Genomic DNA, 11,165 nt, shown 5'->3' on the forward strand with positions numbered 1-11,165 from the left:
TAACAACTAAGGCAAAAATGTAATTAATTCAGAAAATCTTTTCAGGACCCCAYCTTGATGTTTCGGGACCCCACTTTGGGTCCCGACCCCAACTTTGGGAAACACTGGTATATACCATGCTATGAAAAAGAGCAAAAACGCACAGTCCTACAACAGGTCAGATAATAATTGATCATAACCTTTCCTCAGAACCCCACTTTAAAATATCTGAACTATTGCTTTAAAGCATTTTTTTAAACAAAATACTATCCAAGCCTTATTTAAGATGGACCTTCAAAACAAAGTTAAAAATGGGGTGTGTAGAAAATAAGCTGTTTGAATGACTTGCTAGAGACCGCTTGGATCTTTCGCATTGTATAATCTACTGCAGCGGATCTGAATTTTCAGTTAATCAGACGTGAGATTTATGATCCTTAATGGTGCTGTACATTGCCAATTTAGAAGAATAATACGTCCCAGTTGCTGTGTAATTTTGCTTGGCAACAGGCGCACTCCTGTGGAATCGCCCAGGGCAGTGTGAGTTGTCTCTGCATAGCTTGGTGTTCCATGCTCAGTGGCTGTTTGAAGGTATTTCATCACATTGTTGCCTTGATTCAGCTCTTTGGGGATTTGTTAGTTGCACTCATGTGGGAAGTGCATCCAGAACATTGTTAAGCTAGGCCTGATAATGAAGATCAGCCAGCCAGAGTCCCCTGAGCGAGCGCGGAGTGAGATACTCTGGTGAGAMGCGAGGCGCAGACACAGTGGAGCAGGAAGCGCGCACAAAGCAGTACACACAGACACAAAGGAATCATCAGCACAAAACATACAACACTGAACAGTGCCATAGTGAGTTAAAGTAAAAAAAACACAATGCAATACTATATTCTGCAGCAGATTATTATCTAATGTTCTGTTGTTCCTAAACGTTACTGCAAAATTTCTAAATTGTTACGCTGCTTAAACATTAGTTGAGCAATATTACAATGATTTTATTGCTGCTGTGCTTTTGTTGGGACTGAAAATGATAATTGCCCCACTGCACATAACCTCTCCTTCTGTGGAAAGTTATTTGATTCTCAGCATGGCGCTAGAACCAGTTGTTTCCTCCTTTTCCCAGATCAACATTGAGTGCTCAAATTGACAAAATCTTTCCCTCTCGCTGTACTGTAGGTTATGTTTCATCTCATTTTATTTGTTTGTTACACAAAAGAAGTATTTTTCCTTTTGGACATTTTGCTTTAATCTATAATAAATGACTTTTTTTCTGAAATAGGTTTGTGTAATCACAGCAGTGAGGAATGGACAGTCACTGYAAAAAGGGAAATCAATAGAGCTATTTATTTGTCGTAAAACCAGGCCAGCATGATCTTTCTCAATTTTTTTTCCTCTGCTGCCATGTTTTTCCGCTCCCTAACGTCTTTCAGGCRAAGCGTTGTGTTTTTCATCTTAGAAAACTGCAAATGATCTTTGCACATGCAGCGTTTCTGCATAGGTTTGTAGTAAAAAAAAAACTTTTCTTTCTCTTGACTAATTGAGTGTTTTATGTGRACAGGTGCGATTACTGTAGCTTTAAGATAGGTTGTTGTAGGCTCAGGTCACTTTGCTTTTCGTTAGTTCTTTTTTCCTTTTTTTTTTTCTTTTTTTTTGGTCTCTTTGAAAGGCCCTGTCTTGAAATGCTGTCCGACCAGAAAATGAGTAAGTGACATATGACAAGGATACAATGCTTGGATGGGTAAGCGGCCCCTTCTGCTGTAGGCGATTTCTCTTATGCCGGCTGTCTGATGCCTCAGGTGGAAGAGGCTGGGGAGCGGGAGGTGTGCTCAGAAACTGACTTCTGCCAAGAGAAGTAGTTGGTGTGAGTGGGGAGGGCAACATTACGTTGTTGTGCAGTCAGCCTGCTTTTTATAGGCACAAATTATCTGTTTGTCAGGTAATTGGTGCCTCATCATTTTCCCTTTTTTGTGCACAAACACAGTATGGAAGAGGGGTGCCAGCATGTAATAAAGAGGTTTTTTTTATGCGAGGACACAGAAGCAGACGTCATGGAACTCTTGATTTTACATCTTGTAATCCTAACATAAAAATGACCCTGAACCAGTAATAGAGCCTGCTTTTTTAATAAAATGTGAAGACATTTTAATTTTAAAAAGCTGGGGAAAAAATGCAGTTTCCTGAAATTATTTCTTTTAATATGGTTAAAAGACAAAATGTCAAATTATACCATTTTATTGAAGGATCTTAACAGTATAATCACAATCTTCACAGTGCAACAGGGAAAAAATGCATACAAAACACTTGTGTACAGATCCTGAACTAGATCGTTTGAACTGAGAATCCYATCTTCCTGTCATTCTGTTCAGAAACTAAAGCAAAAAGAAAAAAAAAAGAAACAAAAGAGAAAAGTTGCACATGCAGAGAAGAAAGCAGATGTACTCACAAATGCTTTCCATGATATTAGACATTGACATTTGTGCTGATCGCATTGTGCCCATTTTGTTGAATCTGCTTTATTAGAAGCATGCTGTTTTTTTCTCCCCGCGTTGCCATTAATTTGTATTTCTGTRGGCGTGCAGCGCGAGAACAGAGAGACGTGGTTAACCCATTGTGAAGTTAGCCGTCATCATTAAGATTCTGCAGATAACAGGCATGCGGATTTCTACTGCTCAGCATTATAGGATCCCAGACATCAAAGGCAGATTTTCATTTTTACTGTGTCTGCGGCACGGTAAAAGAAAGGGGAGGGGAAAAAAAGAGAGAGAAACAGGTAAGGAGACGGAGTCAGGGAAATAAAGCAGAATTTTGAGGTGGTTTGTGGGGGAATCATGCACACTGTGTGCTCTGGAGTTAAACGCTTTGTTGAGTATAGGATGCCTTCCACCTGCATGATGTCMAGTTGTTGCATTAAGTCCATAATGACACGTGATGGCCGGTTGGTTTTCTTTAAAGATCACGTTCATTTCTCAACAAGACAAAAAAATTGCAGGTCTGCACAACTAAAAATAAGTCTACTTTCCCCTCTTTTTATTACTTTTACCTGCAACATCAGTTTCCTATTCTAGTTTGTCCCTGCTTCCTTTCATGTCTTATAAATATTAAAGCACAACCAATAATATTTGTCTTTGTACGAATCTTGTAACGCGGTTTCTGCCTCTGTTGCACAAATGTTACACAGAAGTTCCCCTTTTAATTCCGATTACTTTCCCTCTCAGCATGCTGCCATTATTCTTACGTCGTTACATCAGAATGAGCTGTTCTACACTGAGAGTATTGAATGTACAAGAGCGAGAAATATGCCGTTCTCCAGTATTGTGCTGGATTACAGAATCAAGGTCGACTCACAAGACACAGAGCAGCATTATCCCTTAATCCTGTGTTTTGGTTTCAAATAGCCTTTTTACACCTAATCTTCACAAGTAAAATGATAAACATGAATACTGAGGTAGGTATTTAAACATGCATTACCCACAATGTTGAGGTCAAAGGCTTAAGCTGACTTAAAGTGGATCTATGTTTCGGAAAAAGGAGCAGACAATTGTGTTTTATTTTGTTGCAGGTGTATTACACAAAGCATGCAAGTGTTGTGGTGAAAGTCCCTTTGGCAGTTACTGATGGATAATTCTGAAAACTTATCTTCCAAACTATGATGTGTTTATCTTGTTTTCACTTTTGAATGAAGATTACTACATAGCACAAAAAAGTGAAAACTTTTGTGTTTGGTAGGTTGTTTTTTTTTTTTTTTGTAACAATGCTTCTTGGCCATGAAACTTATGCTGTTGGAAAGCCTGTTTATTTCATTTTAAGTGGTGCCACATTTGATAAGAAAATATATTTGTGGATTGAGCATCAGAGTTGTGTCCATGAAAAACTTAACAAATCTCTGTCAATGCCAAACAGCCTAATGAGCTCTTGGCTCTTGTTCTGAGCTTCTGGTACCCCAGGTGCTGCCAATGAGTTGCCTGACTATCAGTACTTGTGGTTATCCCATACCTTTACAGTCTGGGACCAAACATTTTGATTCAAGACAACAATACTCATCCCCACAGAGCAGGGTTTACCTGCAGAAATTGGGAGTGGAAAGGATAGAATGGCCTGTCTACAGTCCTRACTTCAACCCCACTGAACACTTGTTGGATCRGCTTGAGCATGCGCTTCATTTCAAAATGACCAACACAACCACAYTGGCTGACTTTCTGCAAATGATGGTGAAATAATGGGAAGTCATGTCATAGCAGTGTGTGAGCAGGCTGGTTATTGGCATGAGGAGAAGGTGTCAGACCGTATGTTTTTTTTTTTACACGCAGCCACTACTACTGACGCCCCTGTTTGTTAAATGAAAAGAAAATTGCATAACTGCCAATTTGTATTGTTATTGTAAAACTTTAATGGTACAACTCAATATTCAACATCAAACGTGAGTCAATAGCAGAATCAGCTGTTTGGCTTTGGCAGAGAAAATTTGGCAAGTTTTTCATGGGCACAACCCACATACTCAAAAATGCATTTTTCTTACAAATGTGGCACCATTTAAGAGAAAATAAAGAAAATTCCTAACGTCATAATTCATTATCATGAAGCGTTATTAAAACATAAAACAACTTATCCCAAATTTCTTGGCTTTTTGTGATAATTATATTTCCCCCTCACTTTTACCTCTGAACAACTTTAGTTTAACCTGCTGTWCTTGAGCACTCAGAGGACAAGCTCCACTGAGTCAACAGATAATGCGTGGTAAAAATGCTTACTCTACCGAGGCAGTGTCTCCCCTTGACCAGGCTGGTCCAAGTATGTCTGTCAGGCTCAGCTGTGGCAGGGCTGGAGGAAACTTAAAAGTGCTGTGAAAGACTAAAAGTGGGCCAGCCGCTGCTGCCTCCTGTTGACCTACCTTGCTCAGAGGGTCCAGGTACAGACTGATGACAGTAGGCCTCCTCAACGGACCACATTACTAATGTGTGAGGGTGCRAGAGGAACACATCTAGTGATGAATCACTCCCCAGCACCCATGGCATCCTCATAAGTCAAGAGTAAAAGTATTGAGAGCATGCTCAGTAAAGAGATCTGCGTGCCATCTACCTTAGAGAAACTCCATCTTGGCTCTGTGGAGGTGTTTTGAAGAGGGGGGAAGGCTAAGTGGTGTACATCACRCATAGCCTGAAGAACTCCCTCAATCTTGAGGAAAGCATTACTCCCTCCTGTGGGTCACGTTTTCGTTTTTTATGGAACTTCGGAAAAGTTACTTTCATGCTTGAACAGAGCTAATAAATGATGGCGTTGATCAGGAATGCCTCGCTGGACCATCTGCCTTACCTTAAGACAGAGGGAGATTGTTAAATATGTGTTAGTTTAAGCTAAAACWGTTTCCTTCTGAGGTTTCCTGCTCTGAACAGTCACAGACAAAGGCACTGGCTCATTATTCACTTTACATGTTTCGGGAGATAGACTAATTAAATCAGTAAGAGAAAGTATACTTTGGAAACTGAAGGCAATTTCTTTAACAACAAATCGGAATGTTTCTCTGTTGTCTTCTTTTCTTCTAGCCTTAAGCCAGAAGGTTAAACTATTTTGGTTTACACGCGTACCTCCCCCTGGAGCTGATGTCGCGCTGTACCAGTGATGTTGGGGGAGTTGTGCAAGTTTGATGCTGGGTAATACATCACACACACCAGGGGGTCTCCCTGGTATGCTCCTCAATAATGAAGTTCATTCGTTAACTTCTCCCTCAAAGGCCAGGTTCCCCAGCTGCCCTTTTCGGCAGCCATTGCAACTCTTACCGGAGTCACCACGCTAACGGTGGGGRAAAAAGACACATCATCGTGGTTTTCCCCCAGACAGACTCAGCGGTCGCTTTCACGGAGGATGAAGAATAAGCAGGTCTATTATCAATCCCTCATGCCTGGTTATAGCCATAATTATCACAGGGAAATGACCTGCTCTGTTTGGTTTGCCATAGAGGCGCTGCGCCTTCCTAATCACCTCCTCCTTCTTTCCTATCGGCCCCGTGCAACGAAGATAGAGCTGGTTTTGGGGGGAGTCTTGCCAGTTCATTAGAATTCACAGGGTTCCACCTCCCTTCCTAGCCAASCTAAGCCTCTCACACAGACTGCCATGCCTGCAATAATCTCCCCTCCTCGTTCCCTTTCGCTCCTTCTCTCTCCATGTGCCCGTGTTCCGTTCCTTTCCTTTACGTCCCCAAGGGCAGCCTTTACACAAAAGAGTTGTTGTGCATTTCATTGTTGAATCTGATTTCTATTGAACTATCAAAAAAAAATGTTCTGTGATATACATGAAAACACTCCAGCGGGGGCAATGAGCGCTTGGCTGTTATGTCCGATAAACTAAATTATATATATATATATATATATATTCCAGCGGCTTCAGTGATGGGCTTTATTCAATAACTTTTGTATGAGATACTTATTCTTTTTTCAAGGCAAAATTGAGTTCCAGTTGGCAGATTATAAACTGCTTTATTGTGGATGATGTGCCCAGAATCAGGGAGAAAAGGCCTGGCTCTCAAATAACAGCAGTAACTTAACTTCAATTAAAAAACAAAAGAGAGTGATTTAAAAAAAATTCCATTAACATAAGTTAATGCTCATTTAATTGTTGACAGTATCTAGCCACAAACACACTGTCAAGGGGTCACTTGATGTGATGCAAATATTCCGTTTTAATGCTTTCGTTGATGTGAGGTCTGGTCATGCGGCCATGAGTTCTTGTATTCTTTTTGTTTTTTTTTCCCTGACAAAACCACAGTGATTCAATTGATTTGGAAATACCGAAGACTTATTGTTTTATACATTTGCAGAGGAAGTATTTAAATTCAGCTCTATAAATAGCCGTGGCAGTAAAAAGAAAAGGCTACAGCCTTGTCAACCAGTCACTATAAACACTGTGTTGTTGTTTCTGATTACATGACAGTTGACAGGTGTACACCTCACCTGTGTAGGAATGATGTGCTTTCATATGTTTCCTTTTGACCCCACCATTCTATAAATATTGTGTTTATGTGTGTGTGTTTGGTGACGAAGAGAGAAAGTGCTGCTGATCTGGCCCTGAGGCTACCATGTATATAAAGGATGAAGGGCAGCTTATATAGCCATTAGTCATCTGATCTGGGTACAGCCATGAAAACTGGAAAAAGTGTAATGCTTACATATTCCCGTTACTTTTTTATGAGGCATCTTTCCGTTGAAAATCCATTAGTTATAATGAGCTACCAATGTTTCCTGCACTGTTTTTTTTTTTACTTTTACTAGTCTTATTTAAACAAGTCTTTAAATGCAACCCTCTGCAGTTCCATGGAACTAACCCCGTAGTGTCCCTCTATTTTCACAGAAACAGATATTTCCTTTGTTGTCTGCGTGATTTATTGAAGTCTTCTCACAAGTGGAAGCCCCCAGGAAATTGCCTGAAATGGTCCTAAATTGGTTTATGATTGTGTGGTGTGGGCCAGTGCTGTTATGCTTCCGATATTATGCCCTCCACTCCTTGGCGTCTATATTAAATTGATCTGTATTGTTTTCATGGAGTGCCTGTTCGAGCTTGTTAATTCTACCGCTGCTTCGGGCTGGTGGTGCAGCTTCAAACACACAGGTGGCTCTGTGGTGGGCTATAAGACTCTGCTCGGTGAAGAAAAAAACAAGAGTGGGGCTCAAAATGAACGAAGGGTTTATTCTTGCGAGGTCAAAGGCCGCTGAGTGCAACAAGCACGCAAGTTACAGGTTTGGAAGTATTAGTCCGGAGCTGTAAGAGTTAAAGTGGATCAGCTGCATGGCGAGTCTGTGCATGGAATGGTTACTGACAGACTGCTAATGAGGCCATTATCAGGTCTCATCCTCTCTTCTCCCTCCTGGGGCACCAGTGGATGTTCAGCATCACATCTCAATTGAATTTCATTTCACAGGACTTGTTTATGGTAAATACGTTTGCTTGAATTAATCCATAAAGAGGAAAAGAAACATGACATGGTCAGTCTAAATTCTGAAACTTAGTGAGTTTTAGTCATTTCCGTTCAACTTTTATACCCAGATTGTGTTTATTAAAAGGCTTGAACTTCATGGCAAGTGATTTCTGTTTCATGTTTAAGTGTGTAAAAAGGTTATTAAATAAAATGGTCCTTTTTGTGGCTTTGCCTCACTTCGCTCATACATGACCAGTGGTCCCTTTGTGGCTTAATCAATGCGCCAGTGAGCATGCATCAGCGCCATATTGACAAAATGTCACCGGTAATGTGGGGCCGTCAAGGAAAAAGTGTGATCAAGAGCTAATGAAGTGGCTTTGCTGAAAACATTTGTCCCTAGGGAAAACTGGGTATTTTAAGTACAATTATACACACTTGGAGGAACTGATGTGTTGAGCTGAACAGTGTAGCAGCAGCACGATGGCTGTGTCTCAATTTGCGTCCTTCGAAGTCCACATTTCTTGACCGCTTACGTCACTGCTCCATGCTGAAGACAGTCCCAAATTGTGGACTCCTTCTCATGCAACAGATAATTGCATTCCACACAGTCCTGAAAACGAAGGCTGCATCTGAGTATCCTTCCCAGGATTCATTGTGCCATCAACAATCGAAACAAAAACAAAGACAGCAGAGGTTATTATCTTTTTTTTTGTACCTGGCATGATTTGGAAATTCATCACAGACTGAAGAATTTGTTTTAAAATGTATGTTTTGCAAATTAGCTGATGAAATTTATGCTGCAATGAGATGTTAAAAAAAATCAAACTACAAGTACTGACACTGGAGCTAAACCCAAATTATTTTATTATTAATTTGTATTTATTTATTCATTTATTTACATGTAACATGTTTAATTGTAAAGTTATTCCTCCAGTGAAAAGATACGAATACAGGTTCCAATGCATTTTAAGTCTGAAGGCACTTGAAATAAAATGTATCACTATGGTAGTGCATGGACACGCAAACAGACGTCATCCAAAGACTAGAGCATCTCATTTCACAGCTGCTTTGTGCAGCCTGCACACACTGCGTAGGTTAGATTTCTGGGTAAGCTGCAGCCCCTGAATTGGGATGCACTCACAGATCCAAATTTGTACAGGAGCCATTAAGGAAAAATTTTAAAAAATCGTATGCAGTTTTTTCCAAATTTGCARTCTGCTTTATATCATTTGTAGCCCACTTGCCCTAAATCTAAACTGTAGATAAATRCAATAAAATATCTTCAGATGCTCTGTATGAACAGCATTCTCCACTCAGATGTTTGTCTATTGCACTTCAACCCCTGCCATGCTTTTTTTTTGTTTGTTTTGTTTTGTTTTTTAAACCACTTCTCAGTATGTCGTGCCATGCATTAACCACACCACAGTGTTTTGTCGAAGGCAGATTTTTTTTTAAAGACAGCCACAGGTAGTGGCAGTTGAGCATGTTTCTGTGAAGGCCATGCTCTTGACTCATTCGGCGTGCTTTGAAGTGTCGTGTGGGGGAGATTCTACCAACAAACTGTCTCAAATGCATCGCGTTGTTTTGTATAGTTCATACTGGGGCCCATCCATGTCTCATTCAGATCCCAGACGCGGTCCATTTGGTTCCATCAGTCTCCGAATGATATTTGGTTCATTACGGCAAGCGTGCCATGAGAGACCAAGTGTTGACACAACATGCGTTAATGTGTTTAGTGACTCTAATGGATCACAGAGATCTTAATGAAACATTGTCAAGGGAAGAGTTATGCTGCAAGCTGCTGAGTCCTCATTTCCATTTTATACATTGTTAGAAAGACCTTTATTTAATCATTAGAACACAATAGAAGACTCAAAATTAAATATAGACATTGGCGTATAACGCAAGTGTAAATTATACAACAGTTTGCAACAACTTATTTGTTAATTTGAAACTCCAAAGAGCAATGTGATGATTCTTTGACACTGTTTATTTTAGCTATAAAGACAATTTTTGGTTCAAAATAAATCTTTATCCTTTACAGTGATCACGCTTTTATTTCTTTGTACTCTCTTCTTCTCTTTGGCAGGCGAAGGAYATTCAAATAGAAATTTTCTTTTGCTCAAAATACTTCTGCCAATCCGGAGAACCATTTGCTCTTTTCTCATCTTACAAACGGCRTAATTCTAACCAATATATTTTAATTGGAAATCATAGATGCTTGTATGTTTTATGGCAACAAATAAGCCCAAATCAACTCGTTCTTAATTTGGGTGTAATTTATCACTTTTAAACAGCTTTTGCGATTATTTGTATAATGCTTGTGTTTTAATTAAAACCAGGTACTGCTAATGAACTTTTAAAACATTTATGGAATTAGAAAAAAAATGTTTTTTTTCTGTGATTTCTTTTTTTTTTCCGAAACCTTGCGGCGTCTGAAACCGAAGCCGTGTGATGTTTGTCTTGAGACAAGATGGTATGAGCACCAGCTTATTCATGAAATGCCAAATGGTTATTGGCCAAGGCTGGATTGCACTAAAACCAGAATATTGTATCAGAGAGAGGCAGCTGGTTAGGAGTCAGAACAGATTATCGTATGAGAGAGGATGAGTGAGGAGACGGGGAGGAGGAGGAGGAAGAAGAAGAGAGGCGGTAGAGACTGGAATGGAAAGCAGGGGGCGAGAGTGAGGGGCACAGGAGGAGGAAGAGAAAGAGRAGGAGACGACGAGGTGATGGGGGGAAACTCATTGCCTGGTCGCTGTGGGGGGTGGGGTGGGGTGGTGGGGTCAGCAAAGGCATTTCGTCACTATCTCTGCTTCTTCACCTGTCAGAAAGAACGAGAGAAAGAGAGAGAGATGGGGTGGGGGGTAGGTCCTCTGAGGTCAGGGGAAGATGCTGAGGCTCCACTCGTCTCCCCTCTGCAAAGGGCCCACCGCTGCTCACAGACATCTGGCCTCACACTGATCACTCATATCCACAGGCAGGCAGGCAGGGAGGGGTGGGGGGGGGGTGCGCAGAAAAATCACACATCCTTTCTCCTCTTATTTGTCCTCCTCATATCTTTCTCTCTCTTGCTTGCTCTCTTTCCCCACCCCTTCGTCTATCGCTCATCCCATTCTTTCCTTTTGTCCTTGTTTTTCAAACTTTGCATTTCCTTCTCTTGAAATTTACACGACTTTTAAAGACAAGAGAAAAGAGACCAAAACACTGTTAGCTGCTTGTGACTTTATGAGAGAGAGAGAGAGAGAGAGAGAGAGAGAGAGAGAGAGAGAGAGAGAGAGAG

General features: G+C 40.6%; 1 protein-coding gene across 1 annotated transcript in view; it reads left to right on the forward strand.

Moving 5' to 3' along the window:
* The window catches only part of roraa (RAR-related orphan receptor A, paralog a), a 222,934-nt gene that overhangs the window by 159,303 nt on the left and 52,466 nt on the right, over nt 1-11,165 (forward strand). The gene's annotated exons all lie outside the window — the stretch shown is intronic.

Source organism: Austrofundulus limnaeus, unplaced genomic scaffold, assembly GCF_001266775.1.
Source record: "Austrofundulus limnaeus strain Quisiro unplaced genomic scaffold, Austrofundulus_limnaeus-1.0 Scaffold19, whole genome shotgun sequence".
Taxonomy (NCBI): Eukaryota; Metazoa; Chordata; class Actinopteri; order Cyprinodontiformes; family Rivulidae; genus Austrofundulus; species Austrofundulus limnaeus.